This window comes from Dioscorea cayenensis, chromosome 1, assembly GCF_009730915.1.
Source record: "Dioscorea cayenensis subsp. rotundata cultivar TDr96_F1 chromosome 1, TDr96_F1_v2_PseudoChromosome.rev07_lg8_w22 25.fasta, whole genome shotgun sequence".
Taxonomy (NCBI): domain Eukaryota; kingdom Viridiplantae; phylum Streptophyta; class Magnoliopsida; order Dioscoreales; family Dioscoreaceae; genus Dioscorea; species Dioscorea cayenensis.
Genome location: NC_052471.1, coordinates 18,683,031 through 18,707,333, shown reverse-complemented (window position 1 = coordinate 18,707,333; position 24,303 = coordinate 18,683,031).

The following is a 24,303-nucleotide window of genomic DNA, read 5'->3' as shown; positions in this document are numbered from 1 at the left end:
CACAGTCGACCTAGTCGTGGTGTGGAGTACTCAGATGAGGCATCACCCTTTCGGGGCTAGAGAGTGAAAGGGTGCAAGGTTGAGTGCCCAGTAGTCACTACATCGGGTTCCCCTAATGGCCAACACCAAGAGATGCACATCTTGGTGGCTCGTGGACCAAACCGAGGCCATAGTTAATGATGGAGGATTTTTGAAGTTATTTGTTATACTATCTAATTTTGATTTATTTATTTACTTATTTATTTCTAAGAATTTTAAATTATTGAGTTATTGAAAGAAAATGTATGATTTTGGGATTCTAGACTTTATTTAGTTTCTTTGATGAATTCAAAAGGGTTGTTATTGTGCTTTTCATTGAGGAAAGCTTAAACTCTTGTTATTTATAGTATGTTTTTTTGGCATTGTATTTCTATTTAATCATGTATGAGCTATAAGATATTGGAGGCTAATTATTATGTTGTCAATTATCGATTAATTATTTCTTAAAACCCCGATTTAGGAGTTATCTCAAAAAGAAAGAATTATTTTGGGTTTGAAATTGGTTTTTATACCATTGATATTTAAAAAGTTTTTCTTATTGTACATTATTTATGCAAACCTAAATTGTTGTTTCATACTTGTTACTTATGCTATTTTTGTTATTATTATTGTTGAACTCTTGAAACATTTAACATGTTAGATTATTAAACTTTAAAGTTATGAAATTTCTTGATTCTTTTTAAATAGTGGAAAGAAAATGATTTAAGTATGCTATTTCATGTTTTCTTTAAACGTAGATCTCTTGAGTTATTTAAAAAAATGATGTTGATTTGCATTGGAACTTGGCACTGATCAATTGATAGTGTAAAACTGGTTTTATCGACTTACATTGTTCTTTGAGAAACTGAGTATTACTCTACATTCATTATTTTTCTTTATTTTGAGCATATGTAAATATTTTTAAAAACATGTTATTGTTATATTGTTTATCTTTATTTTTGGAAGTGTATAATTATATAGTTCCATGTCTAATCAGCCATCGAGTAACCAAGTTACTCACCCCTTCTTCCTCTTCCAAGGTGTCAGCTAGCATAGGTGTAGATACAAGATGCTTAAGTGAAGTCTCAGTTCAATGAAATTATTTAATTTTGTGTATGTATGTTCCAATCCTTGGCATGTAGGATGTGGGATCCATTAGTGTATTGTCTTGGTTCTTTTTTGTATATTTCCCTTCCTTGGGTGTTCATGTATGTTGGTATTGTTCAAATGTTGTCTGAGGAACTATACTTTGAGGTTGAGATATATTTATGATTATGTAATTCTGGCTGTGATCTTGTATTCTAGGATGTGGTTATATATGTTTGTATAACTTCATATTATCTTGTTTGGGTATTCATTTGAATTTGTCATGTATTTGTATTATTGAGTTTTTCCTCAAATATTAAAGTACTTCTATACAGGTAACTAGTTAGCCTTACGGTGATTGGGGTTAAGGAAAGTGTTTGACCTTCCTTGGGTTGTCATGTGTGGGACCCACGGGCGGGGTTGACACATCTGAAATGTCTCTCCCCACAACTGGAACTGGATCACATCACCTCTGTTCTAGAGGATCGGTACCCTTAAGATCTAGAAGGTCACTAGCACCTCCTGAGTTAGCTCACGGCAAGCTGGCTCATCTAATGCGAATAACTATACCCACTGCCTCGTTCACGCGAACTCATGGGCCTTGTACGCCCAGGCCACTTGAGTGTAGGCCAATTGATAGGTCTAGTTTCCTCAAACTTCAATTGGTCGAATCGCTGTACCGCCTCCCAATAAGCTTGTATATTAAAGCACTGTGGAGATGATAGAGGCTATTATGATGGCTGAGATGCCCATAGGCATGGCTGAGGTGCATCCCTAGAAGACTTTCCCCTCTCCCTCTTTGCCTGGTGGGCAATCTTCTTCTTCACTATTTCCTATATAAGAAAATTGAGGGAAAAATCATCAATAAAAGTATGAAAAATAAAAGAAATAATGAACTACATTCCTGTGTATACCATCGTGTATCTCTATATGAGGCTATTGTTTTAAAATTTCCATCACAAGATACTCGAAAGAAAAATACACGGGTAGCTACACAGCCATGTAGATCAAGATGTGGTCGTGTAACTCCCTATGTTCACTGAAAGGCTAACAAGGTCCCCTGGCGTATGTCCCGCAAGTGTACAGTGCTTTGTCGAGTAATAATATCTCGTGTGAGTGGGTATCGTATCCACAAGGAGTAGGGAATAAAACACTTAAATTGTTTCTTAACTAAGTGAAAGGGTGACAAATAGTTGTGTGACAAGATGTAGGTAAACAAGAATAAAAAGAGACAAGAAAGAGAAGCACAAGCAAAAGGGGTGGGAGGGGAGGGGGGGGTAAGGCAATCGATGTAAATGGGGTACTCGGATGTTGTTCCGCCTGGGACAATCATTTCAAGTGCAAAACCCTCTATTATGCTTCCTAACTAATGCATTAATGAGTCGTGGAGATCCTACAATACATGGTCCCAAATCTAAGGTCAACCATGCCTAATTCTATACATGTCCCGGAGGAGAAATTGAACAATCTGTCAACCTCGCACTGTGATAGAATCGCAATGAGTTCTAGGGATTCCAAGTGATAGATCCTCTTCCTAGATGTTGACCTCAACCCTTGGTCCGTGGAAGGTCCCTAGTCACAATTAAGCCCTAGGAGCTAAAAATTACTTCAACACTTCACCCGTTGCCTCTCGCAGCTAAGCCCCAAAGTGGAAGGTCATCCCTTAGCCCATTCACTCTACTATGACCACAAAGAACTCAAGAAAATGGAGGTAGAATAAATCACACAGGAGGGGAAAGGGGACACTCCGCTGCTTCTCGACTCACCCTCTCAACATTCTTCAATCTAGCTTTGTTTAGCTCTCATGGTGTGTCACTCACTCACAAGGGGCTACCAATAAGAACTCTCAACCCTAGTGTCACTCTAAGTGAGTATTCATTCAATCAAGCACACAAGATTGGAACTCAATTAAAACATCAATTAATGAAAGCATAATAACAAGGTTTAAAGAAACGTATACATCATAGGGTTCACAAATCCAAGTACCGACTAGGGGGTTTAGCTCTCCATGGAGGTAGTTACAATCAACAATGAAATTGAATGCAAAAACAAATAATCCATAGAAAATCCCCTCGATAGTTGTGACAATGGTCTTGTGGAGAAGCCTCTACTCGTCCAGGGGTCCCTTTGTCCGGCCTAGGATACACCTCACCGGATCGGTGCTGACGAAAGCTCTCCCACTAACCTTCTTCTAAATGGACCGCAATGTTAGAGCAGTAGAACCTCTCCAAATCCCAAGACAATACCTCTCAAAACCCTAGCCGCAACCCTCTCTCAAGTTGGGAAAAAGATGGATAAAAGAATACTGAAATCAGGGCTGAAATTGGCTTTTAAAGGGCTGGAATCGGGAATCCACACGCCCCTGTGGATTTTCCTCACGGGCGTGTGTAACTATTTTCCTCAATTTTGGCTGGTTGTGAACATTACCTGCTACAGTGAAATGCTACAGTATTTTACTACGTTACCTACTACAGTACCGGCCCGAAACACTCCCGAATCCATGTTTTCATTGAGGTAATGTAAACGGGCACACGTTTACGTCATAGATCGCTTTGCTTCTTCAATAATCGGTCCCATTGGTGAAGATCTTGCTATCTATGTACAAGTCGGAATGCTCAAATGTGACTACCTTTGTGCACACATAAGTCGGGTTCAAGATGCTAGCTTGAATACACGGAGGTTGGCACACACTCTTGCATCTTGAACCTGATTTATGTCTTCGCGTTTGATCCTTCTTAAGATTTCCTCCAAATAGTGCGCTCACGATTTACATTAGCTTCTTTCTTTCACTTTCGGCTTCATAACCCTATATGCATGAAAGTAACATAAATGCACACCTATTAGCATTAAAACTTGATAAAATAATACTCAACATAAGGAAAGAACACTTCGCATTCTTATCACACAAGCACTTATTAAACTCCCCTACACTTAAACTTTTACTTGTCCTCAAGCAAAAATCAAAACATTAAAACATAGATGAAAGAAATATTGAAAGTGCTTGGCCTTAGGTTCACCAAAGCATACAAAGATAGCATTCTCCAAGTAAGGGAAATTTCAACATTAAATATGAAAAATAAATGCTCTAGCTAAAAACTTGAATAAAAAAGGACAACAAACCCAAAATTGTGTAAATGTGTGTAAACTCACTCAAGTCAACCTAGGGTATACTCCTCAAAGTTCTAAGTAAAAGGGACTTATTTATCTACAAAATTAACAAAAACTAAAAAGGAGGTAGTAGCTTCACACATCATCTAAGGTAGCCCTTTCCAAAGTGGCCGCTAAGGTGGCTTTCACACTTTCGAGGTGGTAGCTCTTTCTACCGGAGTGGTAGCTTTCTCTCATCCTATGTGATAGCTCTTTCTCGCATTAGGGCATAACTAGTATCCGACTTATGAGAGTAGCTTCATACTTCATAGGTGGTAGCTTCTTTCCACCCAACAAGCACAACTAAACAATAAAACTATCTTGTTCTTCGTTCTTTCCTTTTTTCCATTTTTTTTAACAATTAACAAAAGCGATAACTATAACTAGTCCCCTTTAACATCAAACTTGAGTTTCCTAAAGAGTTTAAAGAGTGAATAGTGCAACAAGTGTGAATCAGCCAAAAATTCCTAGAAATTCAAGAAAGAACTAGAGCATGAAAATATTCAATGTTAAAAATTCTCCTAAACTCAAGAATATAATTATTAAAACTAAGGTGAACCGCCATTGGCTATGTGAGCATGTATGTCAATCAAAATTAACATAAAAGACATGTGCACTATGAAACTCCCACCCCCCCACACACACACACACACACACAAACTTAAGTTGTACATTGTCCCCAATGTACACATGCAAGCTCACTCATAATGTATATCTATCAAGAATTAATGTGGGAGAAGCAATCAAAACTGACAAGGTCCCCTTGCTTATATCCCGCAAGTGCATGGGTTTGTCGAAGTAATAATCCCGGGTGAGCGGGGTCGAATCCACAGGGAGTAGGGAGTGAAAATAATTAATTTGATTCTTAGCTATGTGGAAGATCAATAGTGATTAGTGTGAAATTGATTCAATTCTCAACAATAAAAGCAACAAGTGAGAGAGCAAGAATAAAGAAGAGGGTAAGGCAATCGATAAAGATGGGATACTCGGATGATGCTTCACCTAGGGATAATCGCTTTCAAGTGCAAGAACTCTCTATTATACTTCCTAATCAATGCCATGGTGAGTCGTGGAAATCCTTACATACATAGTACCAAATCTAAGGTCAACTATGCCTAACTCTATACATGTCCCTGAGGAGAAATCGAACAATCTCAACACCCTCGACTCGTGATAGAGTTGCAAATGAGCTCTAGGGATTCCAAGTGATAAATCTCTTCCTAAAAATAGACCTAACCCTTTGGTCCAAAGCGTAAAGGTCCCCTAGCCACAATTAAGCCCTAGATACTAAGATCCTCTCAACGCTTCACTCCATTGCACGCACAACTAGGCTCCCAGCCGGAGGTTCATCCCTTAGACCACTCACTCTATTATGGCCGCAAAGAACTCGAGGAACGGAGGTAGAATCTATCACGCCGGAGGGGAAAGGGGACGCCTGCACTCTCCGGCTCACCCTCTCAACCCTCTCCAACCTAGCTTTTTGTCAAACGCCGTGGTGTGTCACACACTCACAGGTTACCAACAAGAACTCTCAACCCTAGTGTCACTCTAGGAGAAATGTTCATACAATTAAGCATTCAAGGTTGGAACTCACAATAAACATCAATTTATTGAAAGCATAATAAAGAAGTTCAATGAAACGAATACATCCTAGGGTTCACAATCACCCAAGTACCCACTAGGGTTTAGCTTCCATGGAGCTTAGTACAATCAAAGAAATCGAATGTAAAAGCAATGAATCCATAAAGAAACCCCTCGATGGTCGTGGTCGATGGTCTTGTGGAGAGTCCTCTACTGTCGTCCAAAGATTCCTTCGTCCGAGATAGGATACGCCCGATCGAAGCTCCCCTACCAACCTTCTTCCTAATGGAATCACGATGTCGGAGCCGTAGAACCTCTCCAAAAAACCTTGGCCAATACCCCTCGAAACCCTAGCTGAAGTCCTCTCGTAAGTTGGAGAAAAGATGGAGAAAAGAATACCAAAATCAGGGTTGAATCGCCTTTAAATAGGGCTGGAATCGGGCAACTCCACGGGCGTGGATGGTACACTCGCCCGTACAGAATTTCCACACGCCCGTGTGGATTCTCTGTCTCTCTGATTTCTCGGCCGGCTATGAATAGTGCTATTACAGTAATTGCTACAGTGCTATGCTACAGTCTTCGACCTGAATAACTTCCCAATTCCATACTTTCATCGGGGTAACGCAAACGAGCACACGTTCACGTCGTGAATCACTTGCTTCTTCAATGATATATATGTTGGTGGGGTTCCTGTTCTTGTATGCATAAGACGGAATGTTCGAGTGTGCCTGCCTTTGTGCCCATCCAAATGGATGTACTCACTCGAATGGGAGGAGGTTGGCACACACTCTAGCATCTAACACCTGTCCTATGTCTTCGAGTTTGAACCTTAGCAAGATCTCCTCCAAAATAAGTGCAATATGATCCACATTGGCCCATTTCCTTCATACTCGGCCTCAAAACCCTACCTGCATAAAAGTAACATAAAAACACACATATTAATGTAAAAAAACTCGAGAAAAAGTAATGCTCAATATAAGGAATGAACGCTCGCATTCATATCACACAAGCACTTATCAAAAACAATACTCCCCTGCTCCTAGTGTTGCATTTGATGGAGCTAAATCCTTGGGAGTGATGTTCCAACGAGTTATGAAGACACACGGCTATGTCAAGCACTTTGACCATGTCCATGACAAGCTCTAAATTCCACTACTGACAAGGCCATCTGCACGCATACACAAGGGGGTTCAAAGTAAGCTCAATAAAACAAAAAAACAACTTGAGTATATAAAAAGATAGAGCAATGAATACAACTGGAGACAACAAAATGAAAATAAAAGACATACTCAGAAGGAAAAATCCTTTCTAAGTAGTGCAAGTCTATCAACAATACAAAAGTAATAAAGAAATGAAAAGAAGATCAAGTGTCAGGGCTGCCGATCGCCGCTTCCACTCGATGTCGGTGCTAGATCAAAGGGTGCCGGTGATTGGTGGTAGGGATGATGCTGGAGTGGCCGGAACATGTCGAAATGGGCCACCATATCGGTATATCAGGCTGATTGTATCACCCCGAATCTCGATGATCTCGCACTCATAGTACACTTACAGCTGTTCTCGAGCCTCTTAATACGATCATAGGCTTGGGATAGGGTACCTGCGCCCCGAGGTCTCCTCGTCACCATCTGCACGGGAATCCCTCGATCCATTCCCTCCTATCTCGGTGCTCTCAATGGTGGAAGTAACCAAAATGTGAACTCCAGGACCATATCTACGCACTACTCCCATCATCCTGAGAGTATCGAGTCCAAGCAGAGAAGGAGTAACTGTCTTTTCGGCATCCCGAATAGCATCCATGAGGCCCATCCCCAGAATAAGTTTAGTGATGTAGGGACCAGCAAATAATACTCCCACTCTCCCATTCTGGCCCTGATGCAATAGATAATCAGCTACAATTTGCCCCATGTGAATTGGCACGGTTCGGACCATGGAATACAAATAAAGTAACCCCTGCCGGATTAAAACACCTGTGTTGTCACTCCGGCCATCTACAAATCTGCTCAGGATGGTGAATAAATACTTGTAGCTCAGCTAGGATAAGCATGTGGCCTTGGACATTCCCTGCTCATACTGTCCCTGTCTACACAATGTTTGGTAGGCTTGCTGTGGGGTCCAGGTGCCAGGGAAATTTATCGGTAAACATCCATACTCCTCAGTGTTTGTGTATGTCTCGTCATACAAGCCCATACGAACTGAAAACTGAATGAGGCTCATGGTAAACTGACGTCCAAATGCTCTGAACTGTATGACATCAGTGATGTCAAATCTTCCATATGGCTACTCGAACTCAAAAGACGCCAGTACTTCCAGTGTCAGTGGACGGATTGCTTGCTCTCGAATCGATAATAACCTCCTCCAGCTTCCCACGGGCAACAGCGCGTCAATCTCATTGGCCAACTCATCGCCTCATTAGACCCTCACTCAAAGACACTCAGTCTACTGAACCGTAACTATCCAAACCCACTCGGGATAGCAGTCGAATCGAGCCCCGATGCTCGTGGATTCAAGAATTCAATTTATGGTAACTCAGGTGAAGTCTCCCTTGGGTACTTACCCTCTTGTTTCTTTGAGCATGGTGCCACTACCTATGATAAAAATTTGAAGAAATGATCAAAGAAGCCTCGTAAAAACATATCGCAGTAATTCCACGCAGGCTCGTGGAAATTACCCACCGCTGTGGATCTACCGGGAGTGAAAAACTACACTGTTGCACATCAATTCTCCAAAAATACAACTTAAAACCATGGTGAAATGCTTCCTAAAAATACATAGACCATAATAAAGTTAAAATTATTACAATTCAAGACTTTTAATCTACTAAAAAAAGAATTGGCGAATGAGGGAGATTAAACAATTTACCGATGAAATGAGTACAAAAACTTTGAATTCACATTTTTGAAATTGACCGGGCAATCCCTCGAAAACAAATTCGTGGAGGTCGGGAAATTGATCAAGAGTGGTTTTCGAGATGAATGAGGAGTGTGAACTCCCGAATAGTAACTCACGAGCCTTTAAAAAGAAACTCGCACGCCTTGGCGCTCGAACATCCACACTAGCGCAAGTGTAATTACGCACACCCATGCGCTCCATAAGAGAGTACAACGAGGTTAGTCGCACGCCTCAGCGCCTCGTGAAAAACACAAAAAAGTCTCTGAATGCAATCACACGAGCGTGTAGAAAATACCTATGCCCGTGTGTCCGACCCACAGGGGCAAATGCACGCCTTTGTGGCTTCTCCATCCAACCGAAAATATTCTCCTAAGTGTTTCGCAGGCCAGTACGGGAATTCCTCACGGGCATGGACATTCACAGGCCCAACTCACAGGGGCGAGTCCACACCTTGTGTATTCTCTGGATGGAGGAGAGCTCTTTTGTAAAGATCCACACGTGCATTTGTCACGGGTTCGCCCATTGTGGGACGCAGTCCACGCCTGCACTCTCGAAAAAATCTCTAAGTCTCGCAGAAAGACACATGCCCGCATGGAAATTACCCATGGGCGCAGGGTACGCCGATAGGCTACCCACAGAGCCGAGTCTACGCCCCTTTGGATTCTCTAGACGAGCTCACAATGCAAATCCAAGGATGTACGGAAATTCCACACGCCCGTACGTTTTCTTTGGATGCTTTAAAAACTCTGCAGGCTCTGCAGAAAGTTTCTAAAAACATGATAAAACATTTAGAGCCCTCGCTTTTAATATATAGAATATACTAGTGAAAACATGAGAAACTAGCTTGTGTGACATAAAACTTTGCCAAATGCACATTTAACCACAAGATAGCATCAAAAATCCACGAGAAAATCACAGCAAAGGCATCTAAAAATCAAGACACCAATACTTAATGCTTTATTTATGCAAAGATTAAACTAGAACCTAAGAAAACAGTAAACACTTGGGTTGCCTTCCAAGAAGCGCTTGTTTAACGTCACTAATCTTGACGTACCTTATCTTACCTCACGGGGGTTCATAGATGAAGGTTGCACTCTTACCCATAGCTTGAAAACATGATGAGCAAAGTCTCTTGAAGGTAGAGTGGACATCATCAGGCTTGGTACTACCTAGCAAGGGTTCATCCAATTTGTTCGGTTCGTGCACATCCCCAACTGCCTTGGAGCATTTCTGGTGGCTTCTCCTCACCCTCTTCATCTTCCGGAGCACCTTCTTTATGATCCCAAGAGTAGATGGTACTTTTTCCTTTGGACCAAGCATCATTACTTCTTCATTGTCCTCCTCTTGGTCAAACAAACCCAAATACGGGTCTGGGTTGAACATTTCCTGCATATATTCATCAACAATCTCATCAGTAGTGTCAAGAAAGTAAAGAGTATCATCAAAGTCAAGAGAATGTCGCATGGCTTCTGTGAAGGCAAGATGTGAGCTTATCATCTCCAACCCCCAAAGGTCAACTCCCCATCGTCCATGTCGATCAATGCCTTGAAGTGCGCAAGAATGACCTCCCAAGTATCAAAGGTACATCCGCATCCCTCATCGACGTCCCAACACTAGCAAAGTCTACAGGTGAAAAATGTACTTGTCCACCTTGATGAGCATCGCCTTCAATGATGCCCCTCGGATGTCTCACCGCTCGTCCGCCAATTGCAATGCCATCCAAGTGGGCCTAGGCTCTCCCAAACCTAATTTTTGAAAGAAAGAATATGTCATAACGTTGATACTGGCCCCAGAGTCCACCAATGCCATCTCTTCATCCAAATTGCCAATGTTGCACGGTATGATGAAGCTTCCCGGATCTTTCTTCTTGTTCGCCATTTTCTTTTGTAAAACCGCCGAGCATGAGGCATCTAAAATCACGGAGGCACTCTCCTAAAAAAACTTCCTCTTGTTGGTTAACAAGTCCTTCAAGAATTTTTGCATACTTAGGCATTTGGGGACAATGCCTCAACAAAGGGAATGTTGATGTGGGAGTTGCTTGAACAAACTCGTGAACTTCTTATAATCGCTCATCCCCTTGGTCATTCTTCAATCTAGAGGGATAAGGGATTCTTGGTTTAATTTTAGTGGAGGTGCCACCTCCTTCTCTTTGCTTGCCCCTCCCCGACCTCAATGACCACGGGTGCTTCTACATTAGGGCTTATCACCTGAAGCCTCACCCTTAACCTCACGACCACTTCTCAAAAGTGATTGCCTTCACATGCTCTCTAGGATTGGTCTTGGTATTACTTGGTAAGCTTCCTTATGGTCTCTCCGATAGAGCCTTTGCAATTTGCCACCACTTGATTCTCAAGATTGCGCAAAGAAGCGGTGTGGTTGTGAAGTGTAGCCTCGACTAATTAAACCTTGTATCTGACGATTGCAATAAAACATTGAAGCGTAGAAAAAGGAGATATTAAAAGTGCTTAGCCTTAGGTTCACCAAAATCATGTAAGGGGAAGCATTCTACGAGTAAGGGAAATTTCAACTCCAAATATAAAAAATCATTTCTCTAGCTAAAAACTCGAATTAAAAATGACAACAAATCCGAAATCGTGTAAGTGTGTGCAAACTCATTCATGTCAACCCACCATATAATCTTCAAAGCTCTAAGTAGAAGGGACTTATTTATGGACAAAACGAAAGAAAAGAGATGGTAGTAGCTTGGCAATGCCCTTTTGCGTGTGTACCGCAAGTGCATGGGTTCATCGAAGTAATAATACCCAGGTGAGAGAGTAGTCCAATCCATAAGGAATAGTGATTAGAAATACAAAGACTGCTATTTAACTAAAATAAAAATGAGTCAAAAGTGATGTAGAAACAAATCAATGAAAATAGAATTAAGAAAAAAAGAAGGAGGCGCAAGTAAAATATAGGAGAGGCAATCTATGGTAAATGGGGCACTAGGACATTGCTCACCTTAGGATTATTGTTTCAAGTGCAAAACAAATCATTATGTTTTATAACTGATGTCTAATAAGTCATGGAGATCCTCAAACAGATTGTCTTAAAACTTATGGGCAACCGTGACTAATATTACACTATGCCCCTCTAGAGAAATCTCTCAGTCTCAACATCTCACACTTTGTTAGGTTGCTTTAGACTTTAGGGATTCCAAGTGATAAACCCTATTCCCCAATATAGATCTAACCTTTTGGTCTAGGTAAAAGACCCCTAGTCACAACTAAGCCCCAGATACTAAGGATTACTTTAACTATTCACTCTATTGCTCGTGCAACTAAGCCCCAGTGTAGGTTATCTCTTAGCAATTCATTCTATTATGACCGCAAAGAACTTTTAGAATGCGGAGGTATATAAATCACATCGGAGAGAAACGAGAACATTCCGCTACCTCTCGACTCACCCTCTCAACCATCTCCACTCTAGCATTCTCTAACCCTCATGGTGTGTTACTCATCTACAAGGATTACAAATATGGATTCTTAACCCTAGTGTCACTCTAAGGGAAAATCAACTTAATAAGCATTCAAGATTGGAACTCAATTAAAACATTAATTAATAAAAGCATAATAAAAGGTCAAAGAAACAATATCAACCTAGGGTTTACAAGTTCAAGCACCCACTAGGGATTTAGCTCTCCATGGAGCACAATACAATCAATAATGAAATCAAAAGTAAAAAGATGCAATCAATGAATATAATAACCTTGGTATTTGAGTCGATGGTCTTATGGAGTCACCGCATCTTCTCCAAAGGTCCCCTTGTCAAACCTATGGCACACCTCGCCGGATCGATGGCGATGAAAGCTCCCCCAATAGCTCTCTTCCGAAGGAAATACTGTGTCAAAGGCCCGGAACCTCTCCAAAAGCCTTGCCAAAATCTCTCCAAACACTAGCCGCGGACACCTCCAAAGGTGGAGAAAAGATAGCCAAAAGATGGAAAAAAAGGTTATGAAATCAGGTTGAAATCGTGACTTAAATAGGACTGGAATCTGGCATCCACAAGGGAGTGTGGAATTTTGACACCCCCGTGTGAATTCGTAGAAATTCAGTTTTCAACGGCCTATGAACACTACAGTAAATTGCTATAGTGATTTGCTACAATACCTACTACAGTACCCTGCCAAAAACACTCCTGAATCCACACTCTTCATCAAGGCAACATAAACAGGCACACGTCTATACCGTAGATCATGTTGCATCTTCAAATAAAGCACATTTGACGGGAATCTTGCTAGCCTTGCATAAGTCGGAACACATGAGTGTGACTCCCTTTGTGCTCCTCCAAATCATATTCCATCGAGCATAATGGAGGTTGGCACACACTCATACGCCTTTAGCACAACTTGTGTCTTCTCATGTGTTCACGCTAAAATTCCATCAACATATGCATTCGAATCTACTTTTGTCTTCTTTTCTTCTATTTCGCTCCACAACCCTATATGCGTAAAAGAACACAAAAGCACACGTATTAGTGATAAAATCTGATAAAAGTAATACTCATCATAAGAAAAGAATACTTCATATTTTTAATACACAAGCACTTATTGAACTCCCCCACACTTAAGCTTTTTCTTGTCCACAAGCAAAAAATAAATCATTGAAGCATAGAAGAAGGAAATATTGAAAGTGCTTGGCCTTATGTTCACCAAAGCATGCAAGGGAAGTATTCTACAAGTAAGAGGAATTTCAACAATAAATACAAAAAAAAACAATGCTCTAGCTAAAAACTCGAATAAAAAAGAACAACAAATCCGAAATCGTGCAAGTGTGTGTAAACTCACTCTAATCAACCCAACGTATACTCCTCAAAGTTCTAAGCATAAGGGACTTATTTATATACAAAACAAAGTAAAGAGACGGTAGTAGCTTCACACATCCTCTAAGGTAGCCTTTTCTGAGGTAGCCGCTAAGGTAGCTTTCACACTTTCGAGGTGGTAGCTCTTTCTACCGGCATAGCAGATTTCACTCATCCCATAAGAAAGCTCTTTCCCTTATTAAGGCATAACTAGTATCCGACTTATGAGAGTAGCTTCATACTTCATAGGTAGTAGCTCTTTGTACCCAAATGCACAACTAAACAATATATTTATTTTTTTCTCTCTCTTTACTCATTTTTATTTTTTTATATTTTTTTTTCTTTCTTTTTTTGTTTTCCTTTTTTTTTATTTTATTTTTTTATTTTTTTATATTATATTATTTTTATTTAATTTTATTTTTTTATTTTTCATTATTTATTATTTTTATTTTTATCATTTTTTTATTTTTTTATTTTTAAAAAAATTAACATAAGAAACAAAACTAATCTAGTCCCTTTAAACATCAAACTCGAGTTTCCACAAGGTTTCATGAGCAAATAGTGTAACAAGTGTCAATCGGGTAAAAATTCCTAGAAATTCAATTAAAAACTAGAGCATGAGAACATTCAAAATTAAAAATTCTCCTAAACTTAAGAATACAACAATTGCAACTAAGGTGAACCGCCATTAGCTACGTGAGCATGTATATTCAATCAAAATATATGTAAAGAACATGTACAATGTGACCTTCCCCCCACACTTAAGATGTTCATTGTCCTCAATGTACGCATGCAAGCACAATAAAGAATATAACATTCAAGATCAAATGCGAAGGTGGGCAATTGAAACAATACTCCCTTGAACTCATAATGGTACATTTGACGGAGCTATAATCCTTGAGAGTTGAGTTCCAATAGGTTGGGAGCACACACGCCATGTGAAAATCACATTGACCGTGTTCATGACTAGTCCTCAATTTGCATACTCACAAGACTATCTCGCACGTATAAATAGAGTCGTTAAAACCGGGCCTAACCTGGCTGGGTAGGCCCGCCCCGCCAACAAAAATTGGCGGGTTGGGTTGGCCTTTTGTAGGCCCGTTTGGAAGCGGGCCAAAATGGGTCAACCCGTATGGGTTAGGTTTATGGGCGGGGCGGGGCGGGCTAGCCCACCCCTTTAATTTACTAAATTTTTTTTTAAAAAAAAGATTAAATGAGGATAAATGTTTTAGGTGCTTTATATAACACAATAATTATGATGGAAATTTTTGAATGTTGGGTTAGTTGGTTAACTTGCTTGGATATGTTGTTATTTACTTGTTTTATTATTTTTAGTTGTGTGATTTATTATAACCTCATATGTAAAATGTTTTTTGAAATATATGTTTTGTATTATGTTTTGTGCCTTAATAAATATCTTTTGGTTTGTTAAAAAAATAATCAATATATAAAATATATAATTTTTAAATATTTCATATTTTTAGTGGCCGGACGGCCCAACCCGCCAACCCAAGGTGGGTTGGGTCGGGTTGGCATTTTGCCAATCCGCCAAATGGCGGGCCGGCCCGCCCCACCCCGCCAAATGGTGGGTTTTGGTAGCCCGCTGGCCAGCCCGCCCCGCCGGCCCGTTTTAACAGGTCTACATATACACAAGGGGGATTTAATGAAGCTCCACAAAAATAAAATAAACTCGATTATATAAAGATAACTCGATGAAATACAACCCGCATAACAAAATAAAAGATGAACTCGTAAGGAAGATCCTTTTTGAGGAATACAAGTGCAAAAATAAAAATACTGAAAAATTAAATACTAAAAAGCAATAACAAATAAGAGTAAAGACTTTAATCAAGTGTCAATGTCATCCGCGGGCTCTACTCTTCTCTGGCCGCTATCGGTGATGATGATGGAATTGGTGGATCAACTGGTGCTAGGGATGCTTGAGGAGTCCAAGGTCTCATAATATATGGTGAAGCTGCGCCTCGCCTAATAGCCGCCAGATGATGTCGAGACGCACCATCACCTCAGTATGGTTCGTGACCTGTGTCCCATGAACCTCTGCTAGGTCGGACTGTAGTACCCCCACCGTACTCTCGAGCCTCTCAAAACGATCATGGGCTAGAATCAGTGAAAATATCAACACTAAAGGTGGCTCTTGTGTTGTAGGGGGTGCCTCTATATGGACCTGCTCTGCCTATGGCTCCAGTGCTGGCTGTGACCCCTCTGCTGCTACTTCCTCAGCCTCGACTAGCTCTGGTGGGGCATGTTCAGCACATACACCCCGTCTGGGTATCTCCTGATCATACCCATCATACGCATGGTCTCTAGACCGAGAGGTGCTGGTGCAATAGTCTTCTCGATCCCTCTGATCGCGTCCTGTAGACCCATTCCCATGATGAGTCTGGTAATGTAGGGACCGGAGAAGAGGACACCTACTCTCGCATACTGCCCTTGATGTCTCAAATACTCGGCCATAATGTGTCCCAGATGCAACGGCTCACTGAGTACCATGGAGTATAAATATAGAAGCCACTGTTTGCTTAAAACCCCAGTATTGTCACCACGACTACTTACATATTTACAAGGCACTGCGAGGGCGTATCGATCGTATTCCTCCTCAGAGAAGTAAAGTCCTCATTGTATAAGCCTAGTTTGACTGAAAACTGCGTGATACTCATACTGTAATAGTGTCTAAATGCTCTGAACTGCATGACATCGATGCTATCAAAACTCTTATAAGATCGGTCAAACTTAAACTATGATAGTACCTCTAATGTCAAAGTATGAATAGCCACCATGAATAAATAACAACCTTCTCCACCTACCAACGTAAAAATAGCTCTGCTCACCCTCATCTACCATATCGCCTACCAACTGCACCTCTCCGAAAGTGAGCTCAAATCCAAGAATCATGTCTGACCAAACTTAAGCTTCAACAAATGCTTAAATCGAGCCTGATGCTCGGGAATCGAGTACTTTTATGTGCTTAGTCTCAAGTGAGGGCTCTCAAAGATGCTCTGCCGCCACTTTCTTAGTTCTTGGAGCCATATCCTCATGAATTGAGAAGAGAATCAATCAAATAAACTCATAGAATACTTTCACGAGAATCCACACCCAGGCAGTGGAAATTCCACACACTCGTGTGGATCCATGAGGCATGAAAATTGCAGGGCCACTTTGCAAATATCCACAAAATACACCTAAAAATCATTTCTAAACTCATTTTAAACATGCAATAACCATTTTAGCATTGAAACAAAGCACATTCACCAGTTTAATCGAATAAAATCAAGTAATGGTCGAAAGTGCTTGGGTTTATCAACGTAATAATACACCAGTGAGAGGGTAGTCGAATCAACAAGGAATAATGATTAGAAACACAAAGATTGCTATTTAACTAAAATGAAAATGGTCAAAAGTGATGTAGAAACAAATCAATGAGAATAGAAATAAGAAAAGAAGAAGGAGGCGCAAGTAAATATAGGAGAGATAATTGATGATAAATAGGGCACTCGGACAGTGCTCACCCTAGGATTATTGTTTCAAGTGCAAGACCAATCATTATGTTCCCTAACGGATATTTAATGAGTCATGGAGATCTTTAAACACATGGTCCCAATACTTAAGGTCAACCATGACTAACCTTATACTACCCCGGTGGGGAAATTTCTCAGTCTCAACATCTCACACTATGCTAGGTTGCTTTAGGCTTTAGGGATTCCAAATGATAAACCCTATTCCCTAATATAGATCTAACCCTTTGGTCCATGCGAAAAACCCCTAGTCACAACTAAGCCCCAGATACCAAGGATTATTTCAACGCTTTACTCTATTACTTGTACAACTAAGCCCCAGTGGAGTTCGTCTCTTACCACTTCACTCTATTATGACCGCAAAAACCTCTTAGAATGTGGAGGTAGGATTTGATGGAGCTAAATTCCTTGGGAGTGGAGTTCTAATGGGTTGTGAAGCACACACGGCCAAGTACAAAAACACATTGGAGGTGCCTATGACCAGTTCTCAATTTCCATACTGACAAGACCATCTACACGCATACACAAGGGTGATTCAAAGGAAGCTCAACAAAACAAAAACAACTCGAGTATATAAAAGATAGAGCAAAGGAATACAACTACAGACAAAATAAAAGATAAATTCAGAAGAAAGATCCTTCTGAGTGTACAAGTCCAAAATATAACGTGAAAATAAAATATGAGAAATAAAATAAATAAAAAGACGATAAAGCGCCAAGAAACCGGGTTGGGGCTCCAATACTACTACTGGTGTCGGAGCATAATCGAATGGTGCCAGTGGATCTGGTGATGGTGAAGCTGGAGGAGCCTAGCGGGTCCTCGGTCTCATGATGAATGGTGAGGCGGTGTCTCACTCTATTAACTGCTGTAGGGTGTCGAGACGTGCTATCACCTCTGCATGCTGCGCACCCTTTATGGCATAAACCTCGGCGATCTCGGTTCATGGCACCCTTACCGCACTCTCGAGCCTCTCAAATCGATCATAGGCTTGAGAGGATGAGAACATGAGCACTGGAGGTGGCTCCTGTGCCGCAGGGGATGCCTCAGGCTCTATAGGCTCGGGCTGAGGCTCGAGAACCTGTTGTAATCCCCAGCTATGACGTTTTCTCCCTCGGCAATCTCTTGGGCAGATATAAGCAATATATATACTACAGGCCCATATATGCACACTAAACCAATCAACCTCATCATATCCAGGCCTAGAGGGGAGGGAACGATCGCCTTCTCGGCCCCATGGATAGTGTCCAGTAGTCCCATCACCAGGATGAGTCTAGTGATGTACGTGCCTAACACACCCCTTGCGTGTGACCTGCAAGTGCACGGGTTTGTCGAAGTAATAAATCCCAGATGAGTGGGTATTGTATCTACATGGAATAAGGATCAGAAACACAAAGATTTCTACTTAACTAAATGAAGACAAAATTATATTAATGTGGATAAAAATCAATGTAAACAAACTGAAGAAAATAAGAAAGAGAGGTACCATAAAATGATAGGGAAGGCAATCGATAGAAAGAAGGGTACTCAGATATTGTTCCTCCTAGGATAATTGTTTCAAGTGCAAAACCAACTATTATGTCTCTTAATTGATGCTCAATATGTCGTGGACACCCTTAAATACACTGTCCCTAACCTAAGATCAACCATGATTAACTCTACACTCTGCCCCAATAGAGAAATCAATCAGTCTCAACACCTCACACTGTATAAATTTACAAGAAGCTCTAGGGATTCCAAGTGCAAAAACCCTATTCCTATATGTAGATCTAATGATTTGGTCCAGGCGAAAGACCCCTAGTCACAATTAAGCCCCAGGTGCTAAAGTCACTTCAATGCTTCACTCTGTTTTTCACGAAACTAAGCCCTAGCAAAGTTCATCCCTTAACCCTTCACTCTATTATGACCGCAAAAAACTAATGGAACATTGAGATAGGATAAATCACACAGGAGGGGAAAAGGGACGCTCCGCTACCTCTCAACTCATCCTTTCGACCCTCTCCAATCTTGCTTTGTCTAACCCTCATGGTGTGTCACTCAATCATAAGGATTACCAATATAGACTCTTAACCTTAGTGTCACTCTAAGGGAGAAATCATTCAACAAACATTTAAGTTTCGAACTTAATTAAAATCATCAATTAAGGAAAACATAATAGAAGGTTAATGAAATAAATACATCCTAAGGTTCACAAATCCAAGTACCCACTAGGGGTTTAGCTCTCCATGGAGCAAGTTACAATCAATAATGAAATGGAATGTAAAAATGAACAATCCATAAGTAAAACCTCCTCGGTATTCATGTTGATAGTCTTGTGGAGTAGCCTCATCCTCTTCAAAGGTCCCCTTGTCAAGCCTAGGGCACACCTCGCCGGAACGGTGTCAATGAATGCTCCCCTAATAACTATCTTCCAAGAGAAACACAATGTAAAAGCCATAGAACCACTCCAAAAGCATTGCCAAAGCCCCTCTAAACCCTAGCTACAAGCCTCTCAAAAGATAGAGAAAAGATGGAAGAAAGGCTCCTGAAATCAGGGCTATTCGTGGATTTATATAGGTTGGAATTGGGCATCCACACGGTCCTATGGATGTTCCACATGTCCTCATGGATTTTTACACGCCTAGTGGAAATTCCACATGGGCTGTGGATTATCCTCGAATTTGATTTTCATGGGTTGTGAACAAGAATCTACCATCGTGAATTGTTACAATGCTTTGCTGTAGTAACCTGCTGCAGCCAAAATACTTCCTATTCCACACTTTTTATCAAGGCAACACAAATGGGCACACGTCTATGCCGTAGATCGCGTCACTTCTTCAATAAAAGGACTCATTGGTGAAGATCTTGCTATCATTGCACAAGTCATGGTACGCAAATGTGACTGTGTTTATGCCCCTCCAAACATTGTAATTGCTTGAATACATGGAGGTTGGCGCACATTCACATATCATTGTGCCCAACTTGTGTCTTCGCGTTTGTTCCTTCCAAGATTTCATCAAATAGTGCATTCCGATCTACTTTGGCTTCTTTTCTTTCATATTGGGCTCCACAACCCTATATGCACAAAAAGTAACTACAACACACATGTATTAGCACTAAAACCTCGATAAAAGCAATGCTCATCATAAGGAAAGAATACTCAGACACTAATTCACAAGCACTTATCAAACTCCCCATTACTCTAAGCTTTTTGCTTGTCCTCAAGCAAAAATAAAACATTGAAGCATACAACAAGGAAATATTGAAAATGCTTGGCCTTATTTTCACCAAAACATGCAAGGAAAGCATTCTACAAGTACTAGAAATTTCATCACCAAATACGAAAAATCATTGCTCTAGCTAAAAACTCGAATAAAAAAGGGCAACAAACACGAAATCGTGTAAGTGTGTGGCCTCACTCAGATCAACCCAAAGTATACTCCTCAAATTTCTAAGCATAAGGGACTTATTTATCCACAAAACACAACAAAATAAAGAGATGGTAGTAGCTTCACACATCCCTAAGGTAGCTCCTTTTCCAAAGCGTCGCTAAGATGGCTTTCACACTTTTGAGTTGGTAGCTCTTTTCTACCGGGTGGTAGCTTTCATTCATCCTATGAGATAATTATTTCTCCTCATTAGGGCATAACTAATATCCAACTTATGAGAGTAGCTTCATACATCATAGGTTGTAGCTTTTTCCCCCCGCAATACATAACCAACAAGAAATATTTTTCTCTTTTTCTATTATTTTTACAAGAATAACACAAGAAACAAAACTAATTAGTCCCTTAAACATCTAACTTGAGTTTCCAAAAGAGTTTAATGAGCGAGTAGTGCAACAAGTGTTAATCGGGCAAAAATTCCTAGAAATTCAAGTAAAAACTAGAGCATGAATACATTCAACATTAAAATTCCACCTAAACTCAAGAATACAATCATTGCAACTAAGGTGAACCGCCATTGGCTACATGAGCATGTATGTCAATTAACATTTATGTAAAGGACATGTGCAATGTGACTCTCCCCCACACTTAAGTTGTACATTGCTCTCAATGTACATATGCAAGCACACTAGAAAGTATAACAATCAAGAATATATATAGGAGCGGCAATTGAAACAATACTTCCATGACTCCAAGTGGTGCGTTTGATGGAGCTAAATCCTTGGGAATAAAGTTCCAATGGGTTGTGAACCACATACGGCCAAGGGTAAAGCACCTTGGCCGTGTCTATGACTAGTTCTTAATTCCCATAATAACAAGACCATCTGCATGGATACACAAGGGGGATTCAGTAAAGCTTAATAAACAAAAAAAAAAACTTGAGTATATAAAGATAAAGCAAGGAGATGCAACTCGAGACAACAAAAGATAAACTTAGAAGGAGGATCCTGTCTGAAGGTACAAGTACAAAATGTAATACAAAAATAAAATATGAAAGATAAAATGAAAGATGCATCAAGTGTCGGTGTCCTCAATCATAGCTTTACACTGGGTGGTGCTAAATCAAATGGCACAAGTGGATCTGGTGATGGTGATGCCGAAGGAGCCTCAGGGGTCCGGGGCCTCATAATGAATAGAGAGGCAGCGTCTCACTCTAATAACTCATCAGAGTAGGTGTCTAGATGTGCCATCAACTCGCATCAAGCGCGGTTCTATGTCACATAGAACCTTGGCTATTGATAAACGCCTTAAAGCACGCATTTTGCATGTATTTTGTTTTGTAGGATTCTTTATATTTATTTGTTGAATCGATGCCCTTTTGGTTTAAATTGTGTTATTTTTTTACATTTCAGGCCCATTTGAAGCCTTGGTGCCTCGCGACGCCGATTGGGGATAAATTCAAAGAACAAAGCGGCATTTCGGGAGCGGATTACTCAGAGCAAAAGCAATCGAGAGGCATTTCATGTAGTAGTTTCACCGTAGCCATCGTAGCTCATCGCGGGCTTCTCAGAACCTCAAAATTTCTAGAGTCAGTATACTCGCCGGGTATACTCGACTCGCTTTCACCGGTCGGGATCTGGGCACTTATAAGGTCTTGAAGGGCATTTTTTGGGGGGCTTCTTCTTGATTTTTCTTCTTCTTTGGGGACAAGGCCAGCTAGGGTTTGGAGAACACTTCCACATCAATTGAACCCAAGTTTTAGGAGCGCAAAAAGGGAGGAAATCCGAGCATTTTCTTGTCGGGGAGAGTAAGAACGAGGAGGATCTACTTCTAGGGCATCATTGCTTGGAGGTTGAAGACAACGGGAAGCCACCCCTACGAGTGGCGTCTTTGGAAGGCTTTCTCCGGGGATTCTTGAGTCATTCGACCTTCATCATTTGAGGGAGTGTTCCTCATGTTTACTTTAGTTGTTTGTATGGATTATTTGGTTTTCTTGTTGAAGATGAACAACTAAACCCCTAGGTCACCGCATGTTTGGCTTGTTGTGATCCTTGTTTGGCGTTCTTGCTTGTTTTGGTACATTTGATTAAGTGATGTATCAAATTCTTGGTAGCACTTTGTAGCATGACCATTGCCTTAGTGCTAGACTCCACCAAACTAGGAAGGGTTCATTGTATAAATATGCCGTGACCATCGGGTATTTATACCCTCCAATCCTAGGGTTGAAAAACTCACTTGTGTTTCCACCCTAACTTGTGAAAACTTACATTCTCCTTGCAACTGCGTAGGGAAGTTGGGCTGAAGGGATTCCGCTCAACACTTGCACCGGGTTAGGGGTCAATTGCCGTGACCATCGGGTCGACCTAGGTCTTGGCTTTTCTCGGTCCAACTAGCCACGTGCTTTTTATTACTCAATTTCCTACTCACTATAGTAGCCCCTTGGGAATCCGCGATCCGGTGACCGCTTTTCCAACCTTGGGCATCTCCGTATTTTTTACTTGTTTCATACTTCTTAAGATTTCATTTCGCTTGCTTTCGCTTTTCTTCTTTTCTCTTATCTTGGAATCGGTGAGCTAAACAACAGTAAGAAGTGAGTAGGGTAGCTCCTCGTGCCCCTTGGGAATATGACCCATTCGCCGCTGCTCGAGTGGTTTATTACTTGATGACCCCGCAGGCGCTATGGGTGTACACACTCGTGGTCGATCAGCCTATCTCGGTCTCGAAGCACACCCACAAAGACTCTCAAACCTCTCAAATCAATCATAGGCTCAAGAGGGAGAAAATATGCGCATTGGAGGCACTCAGGATGCGTGTGGTGCCTCGGCCCATATGCTCTAGCAAAGGCTCTGGGACCCACCGTGGAACCCTCCGCTGTGTCTCCACTGTCCTCGGCTATCTCTGAAATAGGCATAGTTAGAATATATGCTCCAGGCCCGTGCCTGCGCATGAATCCCATCATCATCATCGTATCAATGCCGAGAAGGTAGGGAACGATCATCTTTTTAGCACTACGGATATCGTCCAACAGACCCATCCCCTGTGATGAGTCTAGTGATGTAAGGACCGCTGAATAATACTTAACTCTTGCATACCGCCCTTGGTACCTCAGGTAGTCTGCCACTATGTGCCCCAAGTGAATCGGCTCGCTATGGAACATGGACTATAAATAGAGCAATTCCTGGCGGCTCAAAACAATTGTGATGTCGCCTTGATCACTCACGGATCTGCTAAGGACCGCATGTGAGCATCTCGTGAACTCGGCCGAGATAGGTGCGCCGCCTTTGGACACTTCGCTCATACCGCCTCGCCCACATAAAGCTCGCGATACTCAGGGCGGGGTTAGTGCGCCAGGGTAGTTTATCGGCAAATGATCGTACTCCTCTGAATCTGTATACATCTCGTCATGTAAACGCATCCAGATTGAAAACTGAGTGACAATCATGCTAAAATGATGTCCGAATGCTCTGAACTGTATGACGTTGACGGTAAGTTAAATCTCTTGTACGATCGATCAAATTCGATGGAAGCTAATACCTCTAGCGCCAAGTGTAGATAGCTGGCTCTTGATCTATAATAATCTTCCCAGCCTTCCCACGACCAATGCACTTTTTATCAATCTCATCGGCCATCTCATCACCTCGCTAAACCTCTCTCAGGGCACTTGATAAACGCCTAAATATACATATTTTATATGTATTGATCTTGTATTATTTGAGTATATTTTAATGAATTGATGCCCGTTTAAGTCTAAATTGGTTATATCGGTGTTGCAGATCTTTAAATGAGCTGAGCGAAGCTCAAAAACGCAATTGGGAGGAATTCGCATCAAAAACGTGTGGTTTTTAGGGTTTTGGCATTGTAGTGTAATCGTAGAAGAGTCACCGATTGAC